General features: G+C 46.4%; 1 protein-coding gene across 5 annotated transcripts in view; it reads right to left on the bottom strand.

Annotated features, from left to right (window-relative positions):
* Positions 1–16508, bottom strand: part of GARRE1 (granule associated Rac and RHOG effector 1) — a 98002-nt gene extending 81494 nt beyond the window's left edge. The window contains exons 1-2 of one of the 5 annotated variants that reach the window (XM_050768411.1): positions 608–1511; positions 10–123 (exon numbers count right to left, since the gene is read on the bottom strand). The gene's annotated coding sequence lies outside the window, so the exon portion shown is untranslated. The other 4 variants (XM_050768405.1, XM_050768407.1, XM_050768408.1 and 1 more) reach the window with 4 other exon arrangements.
* Between the last annotated feature and the right edge of the window lie 496 nt (positions 16509–17004).

Consider the following 17004-nt stretch of genomic DNA (forward strand, 5'->3'; position numbering starts at 1 on the left):
TACCAATACCTGGCAATGTCTGGAGATGCTTTGGTTGTCACACTGGGCAAGTGCTAGTGGGTAGCATCCAGTGGGCAGAGGCCAGAAGTGCTGCTGAACATCCTGTAATGCACAAGACAGCCCCTACAAAGAATTATCCACCCCAAAATGTTAATAGTGCAGCTCTTAAGAATCCCCGATAAACTAATGCTTTGAACACCTTCCATATTCAAGTTAACTAATGTATAACAAGTTACTTCTTTCTGGAGAGATGATACAAACTTTCTCCATAAATTAAGCTATAACCGGTCCATAAGATAAAAAGAGGCATCATCAAAAAAGAGACTGATAAATGCTAAATAAGTCGTTTAGAAAACAAATGCCATGAGTTCAGAAGAAGGAGAGTGCCATAGAGGCTGAGGCCCTCCTCAAAGATATCAGAGAGCAGACTGGGCTCCTCAGCTCACTTCAAGCTGCCAGTCAAGGCCCCCTAGAGAGTAACCAGAATCCACCTTCCCATCCTTACCTGCAACAAGGCCTCTCCCTTCAACTTAACCTTCCCTCAAGCTGCAGAGGCCACAGGGCCACAACATCCCACCCACACTGTTACTGCTGAAAAAGCCCTTACCTCCTCTTCACAAAAGTGCTGTCCTCAAACTAAACAGCAACCCCTACCTCCACCCACAAGGCTGAGGACATGATGTCACTTCAACCCAATCATAAAATCATGTTCCTATGACTCCCAGAGGAAGAAGGTAGTGAAAAGACTAAGGTGGAAAATGCCTTAAATGGCTCAGGCCCTAAGGCCTTGTCCTCTGCCACCTAAAATCACTGCTTAGCAGCAGCCAGCCAGGAGCCGCCTCATTTCCTGTGCAACTGCGGTAAAAATAGGAAGTGGGGGAGGAAGTTCACAAAGCAGAAACAAAAGTAATCACTGCCTAGCTTCCTGAACACAAATCACCGAGCAGGGAGGGTATCATTAAAACATCACAAGAGAAAGGCGGGCATGGAGAGCAAGGCCAGAGGAAAGGAAGTGACACTTTGGGGTGGGGTCCACCAAGCCCAGACTATTTCTGTGCCTGAAACACTGCTCCAAAAGGAAAATTGGACAAAACTGGACCCAAGTATTAATTCCAAGGAATTAATACTAAAGCATGTTCACTTGAAGACATGCAAAAACTGAACTGTTCTAGCAGAGTAAGAAATATCAACGAAAAAGTTTTAAGGAGGCCAAGATTAAACTATTTTTCTAGTCAACAGGTAGCTACTAAAACAAAACAAGGGCCAGGTGTGGTGGCTCACGCTGTAATCCTAACACTTCAGAGGGCCAAGGCAGGAGGATCACGGAGTTCAAGGTTGCAGTGAGCTATGATCATGCCACTGCACTACAGCCTGGGTAACACAGCAAGAGGAAGGAAAGAAGGAAACAAGGAAAGAAGGAAAAGGACAGAACAGGACAGGAGAGGAAAGGAAAGGAAAGGAAAGGACAGAAGGACAGAAGGACGGAAGGAAGGAAGGACGGAAAGACAGAAAGAAAGAAAGAGAAATAAATTTTAAAAACAAAACAGAGCTACTATATAACTGATTGGTTGACAAAGTCCGAAGCCCAGGTTATCCTATATTGAGCTATGAAAACTCAGGCGGATAGGAAAAAAACTACTGAATAAACCTTCTAATCAGTGTCAGAATCTATCATAAGTAAAATAAGGAGGCTTCTACAACCATCCCCACCCCCCCCCCAACCAGTGACACAGGTCAACCCTGTGAGGCTCCAGACACCCAGGATGCAGTGGGAAAGGAGACAGATGCACCACCTGCTTGCTACCAGTCTCACGTGGGAACAACCTGCTTCCACGTGGTGATCCATGACCGCCTCTGGTACTGACATTCACTCTGTAACAATCTACCACCACAAACCATGGTGTTCCTCTATGAAGCCAAAGCAACTTATCATTAGCGGTTCTGAAGAGCTTTTATATTTGGTAATCTACAAACAACTGATCATTTCATTTAAGCAGAAGAACAACTTTTCTAACCACAAGGTCAACGGAGCCAAAATTTACTTTCAAAATAACAGAGGTCTTAAAAAAATAGGTCAAATGTGCTAAGTAGTCATATAGATAAAGAACAGGCTTAATTTTGTTTCAATTGAGGGGTGGTTTGTTGTTTTTGCTTTTATTTTTGGTGGGGGAGGAACAGGAAGATCAATGCATAACATTTTTTTAAGCAGTCACTACATTAATAAGGAAAAAAGTAAATGAAACGGGTAGTAATCACCACATATTGAATTTCTTTTTTCTTTCTTTTGTTTTGTTTTGTTTTGTTTTTTGAGACGGAGTCTCGCTCTGTTGCCCAGGCTGGAGTGCAATGGCTGGATCTCAGCTCACTGCAAGTTCCGCCTCCCAGGTTTACGCTATTCTCCTGCCTCAGCCTCCCGAGTAGCTGGGACTACAGGCGCCCGCCACCATGCCCGGCTAATTTTTTGTATTTTTTTAGTAGAGACGGGGTTTCGCCGTGTTAGCCAGGATGCTCTCGATCTCCTGACCTCGTGATCCGCCCGTCTCGGCCTCCCAAAGTGCTGGGATTACAGGCTTGAGCCACCACGCCCGGCCTGTTTTTTTAAGAGATGGGGTCTCACAGTGTTGCCCAGGCCAGTCTCAAACTCCTGGACTCAACCAATCCTCCCACCTCACCCTCCCAAAGTGCTGGGATTACAAGTGTGAGTCACTATGCCTGGCCTCAATTTCATACAAAGATAAATAGTGAACATTTAATGAAAAAAAAAAAAAATCCAGTATTACTTGGTCCTGATGAGGACAGACCCAGCTGTCTGTCTGATTTTCTGGTAATAAATTGACTTAACTGTACTCTAAGACTATTGTTTTAGTCTTCTTATGAAGTCAAAAGCTCATTCTCAGAACCTGCTGCCATCAAAACAAAGCAAAACAAAACTAGTATTAGAACTCTTGAAGGAATTCTATTAGAGGAACACTGTGAGCCAAAAAAAATCTTTGTTAAACAGAGACCTTCAAAGAAAGAAGAAACAACAAAAAAAAGGGGCAAATCCCCGCCAAGGAAAGTTTTGTCTACAAACACATACAAACCACCACCCATCACCAAAGGATGAACAAAGCTGGCTCCTAAACTTCCGAAAAAGTTTTTTCAGGTAAAATGAAGGTTTCATCTATTTACTAAAATACTCTTGGACCATTAAAAATTTCTGCATCAAATGTTCCCAAGTACTATGAAAACATGACAACAAATTGTGTTGCTGGTGGAAATTCAAATGTAAATCAGGGAGTGAAAATAATTTATTTCTAAGTAAATTTTTTTTTTTTTTTTAAATCACAGACTGGACGCAGTGGCTCACACCTGTAATCCCAGCACTTTGGGAGCCTAGGCAGGCGGATCACCAGGTAAGGAAATCGAGACCATCCTGGCTAACACAGTGAAACCCCGTCTCTACTAAAAATATAAAAAATTAGCCGGCTGTGGTGGTAGGCGCCTGTAGTCCCAGCTACTCGGGAGGCTGAGGCAGGAGAATGGCATGAACTCAGGAGGCGGAGCTTGCAGTGAGCCAAGATGGTGCCACTGCACTCCCACCTGGGCGACAGAGCAAGACCTATCTCAAAAAAAAAAAAAAAAAAAAAAAAAGCACAAAGCACCGGGTGCGGTAGCTCACGCCTGTAATCCCAGCACTTTGGGAGGCTGAGGCAGGTGGATCACTTGAGGTCAGGAATTCGAGACCAGCCTGGCCAACATGATGAAACCCCGTCTCTACTAAAAATACAAAAATTAGCCAGGCATGGTGGCAGGCACCTGCAATCCCAGCTATTCAGGAGGCTGAGGCAGGAGAATCGCTTGAACCTGGAAGGTGGAGGTTGCAGTGAGCCAAGATCACCCCACTGCACTCCAGCCTGGGCAACAGAGCAAGACTCCGTCTCAAAAAAAAAAAAAAAAAAATCACAAAGCAATTACATAATTTATTCAAACCTAATTTGTAAAAAAAAAAAAAAAAAAAAAATCCACACCAGTTAGAAACCTGCAGTTTATTTTTGTTACAGTGTGGTACAATGTGAAAAAGCCCAGGTATCCCAAAAAGTTTTCAAAACTTGTAAAAAATGGTTGGACTACTGAAAACTAATTATGTCCATTAGAAAGTTATTTAAGAAGACTTAAAATTATATTTTTTTGTTTTTGTTTTTACTTATTTTTTTAAAGACAGGGTCTTGGCTGGACGCTGTGGCTCATACCTGTAATCTCAGCACTTTGGGAGGCCAAGGTAGGAAGACTGCTTGAGCTCAGGAGCTCAAGAACAGCCTGGGCAACATAGCAAGACTTTGACTCTACTAAAAGTAAACAAAAAAAATTAGCCCAGTGTGCTGGCATATATCTGTAGTCCCAGTTACTTGGGAGGCTGAGGTAGGAGGATGGTTTGAGCCAGGGAGATTGAGGCTGCAGTGAGACCCTACAGTCTCTTGCTCTGTTGCCAAGGCTAAAGTACTGCAGCTGTGTGATCACGGCTCACTGTAGCCTCGATCTCCCGGGCTCAGGCAACTTCCTACCTCAGCCTCCCAAGTAGCTGGAACTATAGGCACACACCATCATGCCTGGGTAATTTTTTATATTTTTTTGCAGAGACGGGGTCTTGCTGTGTTGTTCAGGTTGGTCTTGAACTCCTGGCCTCAAGCGATCCTCCCACCTAAGCCCTTCAAAGTGCTGGGATATAGGCATAAACTACCATGTTTGGCCCAAGAAAACTTAAAAATTCTATACTGCCATTCTTAACAACTTTGCACTATGGAACCTATCCAAAATTAACCTCACATGGGTAAAAAAAACCAAGTATTTATCCAGAAGCTTATATATTAACAGATAAATCAAACTATAATTTAGAAATTTTTTTTCTTACTATGGAGAGGGATTATATATATAAATTTTAGATAAACTTAAGATTCAAGACCGTTTCTGAGAATTTAAGGCATCCATAAAAAATGTTATCACTAAATTGTAACATCTCTTCCAAGCTGAGAACACTGACTCCAATTCTGCATACCCAGCAAACCTTCCCATCCCTCAAAAAGACTAGAAAGTCGCCTGGCGCAATGGCTCACACCTGTAATTCCAGCACTTTGGGAGGCCGAGGTCAAGAGATCGAGACCATCCTGGCCAACATGGCGAAACCCCATCTCTACTAAAAATACAAAAATTAGCTGGGTGTGGTGGCGGGCGCCTGTAGTCCCAGCTACTCAGGAGCCTGAGGCAGGAGAATCGCTTGAACCCAGGAGGCAGAGGTTGCAGTGAGCCGAGATCATGCCACTGCACTCCAGCCTGGGCGACAGAGCGAGACTCCTCTGTCTCAAAAAAATAAAAATTAAAAAATAAAAACAGAAAATCAGAGTCACAGCCAGGGAGCCCATTCTTCCCTAGAAATATTTCAGCAGGTCAAACATTAAAAAATGAGAAAATTCTAGGTGATTCCTCACCATCCACTCGCTAGGCAGGGAAGACAGCCCCAGAGAGCAGGCCCGCAATGGTTCACCTCCTGGCTGGCTTCCAACTCTGCCACTTATCTGCGCCATAAGCCTTCACATACTCAAACGTTCACCAAGGTTCTACTAAGTGCATAGCACTGCTCCCAGCATCCAGGATGCAGTAGTGAAGAGACAGACATAATGCTTGCTCTCAAGGAGCTTACTGTTAATAAGGGAAATGGAGAAAATGCTCCTCGCCTTTCAGGTAGATGCTCCAATACAAAGAAACTTCATAGAAACCCCACACTTCCAAAATGCAGTAGTTACGGGTATGGGTATGGGAATCAGACTGATCTAGATGTGAATTCCTGCTCTTAGTAAATATCAGCTGAATAAATGGCACTTACTAACTTTGAGCAAGTCGCCTAACTCTTGTGCCTCAGTACTGCTGAAGATTACATCCATAAAGCACAGCCTCCGCCATACCCTCAGTCTACATAAATGAAAGCTACTGCTCTGAAAGAGGCCCTGGACTAGTAAGAGGGTAGCATTTCATCTTCCACTGCAATTCTTAATTCTGGTCTTCTACTAGTTGAAAACAAACTTCCTCGAACCCCCAAAATCTATTAAGTTAAAACAACTTTCAGAAATAAAACTTACTTTCCTGCAGCTCCGGGCCCAACTCCTAAGTCCAGGCAACAAACTAAAAGAAGTAGTGCCCTGTGCGCTGGAGGGGAAAGAGGTCATGGCTCCTCCCATTTCCCTGCCCACCACTCCCTCCTCTTTCAACCCCAAGCCAGAGGAAAGAACAGAAGGGACACAGTTGAGGAGTGGCATCACCTCGAATTACAAAGTACATTACAAAGTGACTCAAGCACAAGGTTGCAGTGCATTCTCTCCCACCTTGACACCCAGAAGCAGCACATGTCCTTGTGGCTAGTGAGAGGAACCACTTCCGCCTCTTCCTGCCTAGGTCACCAGAGCCTGCGGCACCCAAATCTGGGAACCAAGCCAGCTTTCCCCAGCCTCTGTTCCCATGCACATACATCCACCTCTGGGACCTGGGGGTGGGGTGAGGGAAGACGCAAGTATTTCCAGGTTTCCTGGCCATAATTAGCATCTAGCTAGTACTTAATCCCAAAATCATTTTTAGTAAGAAAATTATATTTTCTTTCAGGTAGTATCTCGCTCTAATTCCACTTTCAAAAATCTTCCCATTATGATTCTTTGCAACTGTCAGTTTGAAAAAACACTTACCTGACAGTGGCCCAGACACAAGGAACATAATCAAAATGACTGAAAAAAAAAAGAAAGCAATACTCTATCTAGGCATGAATCCTAAAACAGACTCACAGTTAATGTAGAAGCCTGCGTCAAGAACACTCACTAGCAACACTGGCTATGAGCAATAACCCACGTGCCCTGCATTACGAGGATTGTTAAATACATCACACAGGAACACCTCACAGCCATTCTAAACATCAAGGCAGAGCCACCACACTTCATTGAGTCAAAGATGCTGTCATCTACAAATCATATCATTGCCTCATATATATGCCAAGAAAAACTCTGCCATATAACAATGACATGCCATCACATGACATGTCCCAATTTCAGGCCTCCTCAAAGCTCTTGTCCTGTTTCTGACTCCTCTGCCTGCCTCAGGCTGGCTGGGACACACAACCTTGGAAAAAGTCCCTTTGTGTTATTTTCCCTCTAGAAATTACCCATATTTAACATCCGCCGTTTTGATGAAACCATCTTCGGCCACCTTAGCTCCCAAGGAGCCTTTTCTGACTCCTGCAACCTCTGCTGTCTCTGTCATTAGCTGGTGCTCTCCCTTTCCAAATGAACTGGGAGCATCAGAGACAGAGGCTGGACACATCTTTACACTTACTGTCATGCACAGCACAGGGACAGAGCAACACAGACAACGACAAACACATACCTCCTGGGAACTGTTCCAAGGACTTTACAAATATTAACTCAGTAATGCCTCGCTACAACTCCAGGAGGCAGGTATTACTACCTCTCCATTTTCAGAGGAGGTAAACTGAGGTCAAGGCAGGGGCAGGCCTCGAACCCAAGCCGTCTTACACAGTCCTCACTCTTAACCTCTATGCAGCGTTCACTCTACACAACAGCCATGTACATCATAGACATTTATTATAAAAGTTATTGTTAAAATGAAAACATAGGCCGGGTGCAGTGACTCACGCCTGTAATCCCAGCACTTTGGGAGGCTAAGGCGGGTGGATCACTTGAGCTCAGGAGGTCGAGACCAGCCTGGCCAACATGGTGAAACCCCGTCTCTACTAAAAATACAAAAATTAGCCAGGCATGGTGGCGGGCGCCTGTAATCCCAGCTACTCAGGAGGCTGAGACAGGACAATCGCTTCAACCCAGGAGGCGGAGGTTGCAGTGAGCCAAGATTGTACCACTGCACTCCAGCCTAGACAATAGAACAAGACTCTGTCTCAAAAAAAAAAAAAAAAAGAAAAAGAAAGAAAGAAAGAAAATACATATACACAGGGAAAAAAATTCACACCATACAAAATGGTATGCAAAGAAAAAGCTAACTCAGCCTAACAGCCTGGTTTTCTGGGGTCTCATCCCAAAAACCACCACTGTTTCTTTTCTGTCATTCCAGAAATTATTTCTGCACTTATAAACCTATTTCATGTGTATCTCTCTCTCTCTCTATCGAGACAGGGAGACATTATTTATTTTATTTATTATTTTTGAGATGGAGTCTCGCTTTGTCACCCAGGCTGGAGTGCAGTGGCACAATCTCCACTCATTGCAACCTCTGCCTCCCAGGTTCAAGCAATTCTCCTGCCGCAGCCTCCCTGGCAGCTGGGATTACAGGCACCCACCACCATGCCTGGTTAATTTTTGTATTTCTAGTAGAGATGGGGTTTCACCATGTCGTCAGCCTGGTCTTGAACTCCGGACCTCAGGTGATCTGCCCACCTCAGCCTCCCAAAGTGCTGGGATTATAGGCGTGAGCCACCATGCCTGGCCTATATATATATTTTAAAACAAATAAGCACATATTACTTCAAAAGTGGAGAAATTTGTTTAAAATTAGAAAAGCACAAATGGGCAAATATACATTGTTCTGCACCTTGCTTTTTTCACTGATTATTTCTCTGAGCTTGATCTACATCTGCACCTGTGCTGTTTTTATTAAATTCTAAGATGTACATATTTTTACATTTTAACTTCGTGGTTTTTCTTGAAGTCAGAGAATCTTAGTGTGCTTGGACTTCATCAGGAAACAGGATCACAAAAAGCTTTTAAACCTATATAAGACAGTGGGAGTTACCTTGGCAGCCATGTGCAGGCTGAATCAAGAAGCAGAGGCCAGGTGAGGTGGCTCTCGCCTATAATCCCAGCACTTTGGGAGGCCAAGGCGGGCGGATCGCCTGAGGTCAGGAGTTCGAAACCAGCCTAGCCAATACAGTGAAACCCCCATCTCTACTAAAAATATAAAAATTAGCTGGGCATGGTGGTGCATACGTGTAATCGCAGCTACTTGGGAGGCCAAGGCAGGAGAATCACTTCAACCCAGGAGGTGGAGGTTGCAATGAGCTGAGATCGTGCCACTGTACTCCAGCCTGGGTGAGAGAGAGACTCTGCCTCCAAAAAAAAAAAAAAAAAAGGTAATTCATATTTTGAGGCCAGCACGGTGGCTCACGCCTGTAATCCCAGCACTTTGAGAGGCCGAGGTGGGCGGATCACGAGGTCAGGAGTTCGAGATCAGCCTGGCCAATATGGTGAAACCCTGTCTCTACTGAAAATACAAAAATAAGCCGGGCATGGTGGCACTCGCCTGTAGTCCCAGTTACTCAGGAAGCTGTGGCAGAAGAATCACTTGAACCCGGGAGGTGGATGTTGCAGTGAGCGGAGAGCCTGTCACTACACTCCAGCCAGGGTGACAGAGCAAGATTCCATCTCAAAAAAAAAAAAAAAACAGAGAGACCTGCCAGGTGACATGTGACATGATGCCACACATACCAGAGGTAAGTACCTACATCAAAGGGTTGTTGTGAGGATTGAACAAGGCAATATAGACAAAGCCCTCAGCATCAAACCTCGTTAGCACAGTGAGTCGAAGGACTCAGCACAGGACCTGAAGTGCTGTTAGTGCCCAGTTAGACATTGTTATCAGTTATTTCAAGGACTGGTCCCACTTTCCAATGTCATTTCCCTCTACTGCTTATTCACACCTGTCCAGACTCTACCCTCAATCTCCTGCAGCTCAAACACCTCATGCTTGCTCTCACCTTCACACCTTTGGACGTGTCATGCCCCTGCCCAAGAGTCCTCCCCTCTTGCTGTGGCACTGGACTTACTTTTTCCCACGGTACTCAGCTCAAGAACAGCCTTCTCCAGGAAGTCTCCCGATAACTGCAGGCTGGATTTCCTGGATGAACAGTTCAGGAGCAGCTTATCTGTCATTACTTCCCAATGTCTATCAGCTTATTCAATGCAACCAGAAGCAAGCAGTTTCATGGGGACTGATTATTTAGGCTATCTAAGCTCAAAGAAGACTGATGTATGAACCAGAGGCCAGTTACTAGTTTATAAACACCAACGAGAGCTAATACTCTCATTGAATACTTATCACAGGTGCCAGGGAGTGTGCTCAGAGCCCTCACTGCAACACTAAGAGAAAGGTGCTACTATTATCCCCATTCTACAAATCAGAAAACTGAAAGATTAGCCAGCATCCCAAGACCAGGATCTGATCCAAGCAGCTTAGATGCAGAGCTCTCAACCACTCACATTTTCTCCTTACCAAGAAATCTCCACATGCAGCTATCTTCTACTAAGATGGTACTGGGAGGACAGACGCTAAGCAAAGGAGAGACCCTCGAAGCCAGAGGCAACAACAGGGACACGCCCATCTGTGCATTAGTGCAGATGGCTTTGTGGAGGGAACACTGCACACTGCTCCTCTGGTCAGGGCCCCAGACAGTGCTACACACACACCACCTAATTCCTCTCTTGGACCCGCCACCCCAATTTCCAGACACTGTCCCAATCCTCTCCCAGAAGCACAAGTATTTCTTCTGAGGATACAAAATTAAGTTTAAGCTTTCTGGCTACAAACGCATTCCAAGCATGCCTTCCTGGGGTTATAGCTGGGTCAGTTTGGTTGAATTTAAAGTTTTCCCTGAGATTCTTCAAACTACATTTACAAAATATCTTTCGACTTATATCTTTTCTATAGATAGCTAATATGTGTAACATTTATTCTGATGTCATTCTCAGATGATCATTCATTCCTTCAACAAATACTTCATTTCCAACGCACTGTGTTCTAGGCCCTGGAGATCAAAGCAGTGAACAAGATACGCAAGATCTCTGAAAACTGGGAGAGGTTACTTGGTGTCTCCCCTTCTAGGCGCTTATGATACTTTATGACAATTGCTTATTTGGCATTCTTCCCAGGATGTGCTGTTAGGCTCTGTATTCTGATCTTCCAGTAAAGTAACTGGGCCATACTGTAGGTACTCCACAAATGTGAGCTAACTCAATTCATGACTAAATTCACTGGGTTCCTTTCACATCCAGAGTAGGACCACGTTAATTCTGAAATCCCTTAGGAAAAAGGTACAAAGTCTAAATCAAGGTATAGGCATAGAAAGCAAATGGCAAATACAATCCATATCAAGAAGGAAGATGTGATTCATCAGCTGGTAAGAACCTCAGAGTCAGGAAGGACAGGACACTTTGATAAGTGATATTTATTTACTTACTTATTTATTTTGAGACAGGGTCTCTCTCTGCTGCTTGGGCTGGAGTACAGGGGCAAAATCACAGTTTACTGAATCCTTAACCTCCCAGGCTCAAGCAATCCTCCCGCCTCAGCCTCCCAAGTAGCTGGAAAGACAGGCACGGACCACCACACCTAGAAAATTTTGGGGTCTCACTATGTTGCCTAGGCTGATCTCAAGCAATCCTCCCACCTTGGCCTCCCGAAGTTCTGGGATCACAGGCATGAACCCCTGTGCCCAATCTAAAATTCATTTTTTTAAGAGACAGAGGTCTCACTATGTTGCCCAGGTTGGTCTCCAACTCCTGAGATCAAGTAAAACTCCCACCTTGTCCTTGCAAAGAAATGATATTTTCTTTTTTCTTTTTTTTTTTTTTTTTGAGATGGAGTCTCACTCTGTCGCCCAAGCTGGAGTGCAGCGGTGCGATTGCGGCTCACTGCCTCCCGGGTTCACACCATTCTCCTACCTCAGCCTCCAGAGTAACTGGGACTACAGGGGCCCACCACCACACCCGGCTAATTTTTTTGTAGTTTTTTTAGTAGAGATGTGGTTTCACCGTGTTAGCCAGGATGGACTTGGTCTCCTGACCTCATGATCTGCCCGACTCGCCCTCCCAAAGTGCTGGGATTACAGACATGAGCCACTATGCCTGGCCAGAAGTGATATTTTCTTCACCTGGAGAAAATATGGCCTCAGGAATATGTCCAGGGGTTACTGAGCAGGAGAAAAAGAACTGACTTGCAGAAAAGTCTGAGTCGAGGGTCACTAAGTGGTGGCAGAGGTGAGGAAATGAGGTAGTTCTCTACCCAGGACTCATATACTGGAAGAGTGGGAAGAAACATGTTTTGGAGGGGAGGGTAAGAGGTACAAAGCTAGGCTTCAGAAAATGCCCCAAGGTATATGTATGAAGAGAAGCAGTAAAGACAAACGAGAAAATACAGTCACAGATTTCAGGAAATGACCATACTAGTTTCAAGTCAAGAAGGCCAATCAAGGCTGGGCATGCTGTCTCACGCCTGTAATCCCAGCACTCTAGGAGGCCGAGAAGGGTGGATCATTTGAGGTCAGGAGTTCAAGACCAGCCTGGCCAACATGGTGAAATCCTATCTCTACTAAAAATACAAAAATTAGCTGGGGGTGGTGACACAGACCTGTAATCCCAGCTAGTCGGGAGGCTGAGGCAGGAGAATCGCTTGAGCCACTGAAGCCAGAGGCTGCAGTGAGCTGAGATCACACCACTGCACTCCAGCCTGGGCAACACAGAGCAAGACTCTGTCTCAAAAAAAAAGAAAAAAAAAAAAAAAAAAAAGAAAGAAAGAAAGAAAGAAAAAGAGGCCGGGCGCAGTGGCTCAAGCCTGTAATCCCAGCACTTTGGGAGGCCGAGACGGGCGGATCACGAGGTCAGGAGATCAAGACCATCCTGGCTAACACGGTGAAACCCCGTCTCTACTAAAAAATACAAAAAACTAGCCGGGCGCGGTGGCGGGCGCCTGTAGTCCCAGCTACTCGGGAGGCTGAGGCAGGAGAATGGCGTGAACCCGGGAGGCGGAGCTTGCAGTGAGCTGAGATCCGGCCACTGCACTCCAGCCTGGGTGACAGAGCAAGACTCCGTCTCAAAAAAAAAAAAAAAAAAAAAAAAGAAAAGAAAGAAAGAAAAAGAAAAAAGCAGGCCAATCAATGGGAGATTCACGAGAGGAAGAAAGAATAGCTCACCATGCCAAATACCTGAGATCAAAGTCAAGGAAAATGATTAAGCAATAGCCACTGCATGCATCAATTAGGGGACCCTCAAGAGGGCAGTTTCAGTAGAGTTAAAGACATTTCAAGCACAAGCACAACCTGTTGCTGTTTTTCCTTATCCAAACACAACATTCAGGCTCTCTGTGAACTTATACTTCAGAGAAAACGGCAACCTGCTTTTCAATAACTCCAAAACAAATCAATTCCTTATCTAAATCAACATTTTTTTGCCTACCTAGGAAGATCATCATTTTTCACTAAGGACAAAGTCACAGGAAGAAAAAAGAGAGAGTGATTGGCTGGGCGTGGTGGCTTACACCTGTGATCCTAGCTTCGAGGGAGGCTGAGGCAGGAGAATCGCTTGAACCCGGGAGGTGGAGGTTGCAGTGAGCCAAGATTGCACCACTGCACTCCAGCCTGGGGGACTCCAACTCAAAAAAAAAAAAGAGTAGACACCCAACCCATGAGATATCCCAGCCTGCTAGCTTTCAGAAACAATTATTTTCCTACAGACTTGGAAGACCCACTTGACACATGGATCCTGATGTATTAGGCTATAGGTTTTCAACAGAATAAACATTTACTAAAATTTTCACAGAATCATGTGCAATTTGCTTAAAAAAAAAAAAAAAAGGATGCTTAAAACATGGTCTTCCAAAAATCCGGAGATAATTTTAGATTGAAAAATCTAGGCTTGCCAAGGGAATCTGAGAACTTTTCTATCTTGGTCTCCAATGCTAACCTACGTATTTGTGTGCAAAAATAGAGGAAGATTAGAATCTCAAATGCCAGACTGAAAAGTTGCCACAACAAACCTGAACTCTTCATATGGAGTTTGTTATCTTGTCAGCAAGAAAGCAAATGAAACGGCAATAAACTAAACTTTTTGTTTTAAAGATAAAAAGAAAAAAAAATCTCAAACATGAAATATTCCCTGGACTTGTATTGGAAAATGATTTCTTTCTAAAACAAAATATTGTGAAGATATTGTGAAAAGAAAATACTGTGATTTTTAAAGAAACTTGAAAACATCTAAGCATACACAAAATCTAAATATGAGCTTTGTAAGTAGCCCTTACAAACATATACTTAGAACTTTTGGTCTAAAATATGATAAAATGATAAAGTTTACTTATTATTGAATAAATCTGGAACTGACTAGCCATTTAGAAAATATTTCATATTTTAAACCAAGAATGAATTTTAGGTAGACTAAAGGCAAAAAAATAAAACCATGAAATGATGAGAAGCAAACATGAAATTTTTTTTTTTTTTTTTGAGACGGAGTCTCACCCTGTTGCCCAGGCTGGAGCACAGTGGCATGACCTCAGCTTACTGCAACCTTCACCTCTGGGGCTCAAGCGATTCTCCTGCCTCAGCTTCCCAAGTAGCTGGGACTACAGAAGCGCGCCACCATGCTTGGCTAATTTTTTTTGTATTTTTTTAGTTGAATCCGGGTTTCACTACGTTGGCCAGGCTGGTCTAGAGTGATCTGCCCGCCTCAGCCTCCCAAAGTGCTGGGATTACAGGCATGCACCATCGCGCCAGGCCAGAATTTTTTTTATGACAATGAGACAGAAAAATTTTTCAAATATGTCAAAGGAAAATAAACTCTTTTTTTTTTTTTTTGAGACTCTGAGACGGAGTCTCGCTTTGTCGCCCAGGCTGGAGTGCAGTGGCAGGATCTCGGCTCACTGCAAGCTCCGCCTCCCAGGTTCACGCCATTCTCCTGCCTCGGCCTCCAAGCAGCTGTGACTACAGGCGCACACCACCACGCCCGGCTAATTTTTTGTATTTTTAGCAGAGATGGGGTTTCACCGTGTTAGCCAGGATGGTCTCGATCTCCTGACCTCGTGATCCGCCCGCCTCGGCCTCCCAAAGTGCTGGGATTACAGGCGTGAGCCACCGCGCCCGGCTATGTATTCTTAAAAATTGAACGTTACGGCCAGACAAGGTGGCTCACGCCTATAATCCCAGCACTATGGAAGGCCGAGCCGGGCGGATCACTTGAGGTCAGGAGTTCGAGACCAACCTGGTCAACTGGGTGAAACCCTGTCTCTACTAAAAATACAAAAATTAGCAGGGCGTGGTGGTGGGCGCCTGTAATCTCAGCTACTCGGGAGAGTAAAGCAGGATAATCGCTCGAACTCGAGAGGCGGAGGATGCAGTGAATCTAGATGCCGCCACTGCACTCCAGCCTGGGTGACAGAGCGAGACTGTCTCAAAGAACAAAAAAAGTTACCTTTGACCCCATTTGTAAATTTATTCTAAGATAATAATCAGACCAGGTGTAGTATCTCACACTTGTAACCCCGACACTTTGGGAGGCCAAGGCGGGAGGGTTCAGAAGTTTGAGACCAGCCTGGGCAACAGTCTCTTATTAAACAACAAAAAAAAAGACCCTATCAGATTAATCCTTCCGGCAGAATTATCTTGTGACAAACTGGAAACGATCTCAATGTTCATCAGTGGTTAAATCACATACTGTAAAGTCCATAAAATAAAAATACCTATCTGTATTTATTATCACCAAAATGTTAGCAGTGGTTGTCACTGAATGGTAGACCGGCAGATGATTGTCATTTTCTCCCTTAGACTTTTTGTGTCGTCTTGAGTGTTTTGCCAGGAGAGGAGAATGAACTGCTTTTATAATGGGGATGAGGGAGCAGAACAAGCTATTTTCAAATTGGAGGCTCCCGAAGCTGAGTCTTTCTCTGGAAAATTTCTGAAAAGTCTAAACAAAATTCTTATCATGCCAACCAGGCATGCTCCTTTCCTCGCACCGTGCGGCGCAGGAAGACACACCCCTGACTCTGCGCTCGCCCCTTGGGCTCGGGTCCTACACGCTCAGCCCCGGCCCTCCCGGTCCCCGCGGACCCTCCCTCGGGCCCAATGCGCCCGCGGGCTCCGCAGGGCCGGAAAAGCGCGTTCCTTGGCAGCCTGGCGCCGCCGGGAAGGTGCGCGCAGCCAGCCCGGCAGCCCCGGGGTGGCGTGAGGGCCGCCTCCCCCGCCAGCCCCAGCGGACCCCGGCCGTCAACAGGCCGCCCTCCCTCCGCGGGCTTCCGGGAACGGGTCCCGGCGCCAACGCGACCTCCCGGGCCCCGGGGACCCGAGGGAGCGCTCCCTTCCCCTGCCTGACGGGCGCCGACCCGCCCCTGCGGTGCCGCTGCCGCCAAGTCACTGCCGCGCCCCCAGGTCCCGGGTTCGCACCAGGAGGCCCCTCCGGGCTTCCGTCGGCCCGGCCAGCGCCCGCAAAGCCCGGCGTCCTCCACAGCGGGCGGGCAAGGGGCGGGAGCCCACGGCCCCGCGCCCTGCGGCCCCGAGCGGAGCGGCGCCCCGCGAGCCCGTCTCGCCGTCAGCCCTGGCTGCGGCCCGCGGCCCAGCTGCCCACCGCCCACCGCCCGACCCCGCCCGCGAGCCCCCGCCTGCGCCCGCCGCGCCCGCTCCTCACCTGCGACGCGCCCCGGCCCCCAGCGCACCGCCTTGGACCGGCTGTGTACACCGGAAGTGACGTATCCAGTCCGGCCCCGCCCCCGCCTCGGGCGGACGCGGGGCGGCTGCGGATCCCGCGCTTGGAGCAGGCTCTGCCCTCGCACTGGCGGGGAGGGAGCGCCGCGGAGCCTCCTCTCCTGGGACCCAGGACCCCCAAGCGGGACGGCCGGGGCGGAGGTTGAGGACCGGCGGCCAGAGCCGGAGGTCCACGCAGATCCTCCACCATGGCTTGGTCACCAGGCGGGAGGGGTCGTCTGCGTCCTTCTGAATTTATTACTGAAATTGATTACTGGCGCATGGAGTGTTTCCTAGATGCCAGGCCCCGACGGGCACTGCAGGAACCGGTAGTGCTCTCTCCCTCATAAGTTTATTCCTTAGTGGTAAACACACAATACCATTGTCACAAATCCGGGTGATAATATAGTACCAATGGTGACAAGTGGTAGGAGGGGAAAGAGTAAGAGGGAGGGAGTACCCTGACCTAGTAGGGGAGACTGAGCCGGAATTCCCCCAGGGAAAGAGCAGGAGCTGAG

Source organism: Macaca thibetana, chromosome 19 (genome assembly GCF_024542745.1).
Source record: "Macaca thibetana thibetana isolate TM-01 chromosome 19, ASM2454274v1, whole genome shotgun sequence".
NCBI classification, from domain to species: Eukaryota; Metazoa; Chordata; class Mammalia; order Primates; family Cercopithecidae; genus Macaca; species Macaca thibetana.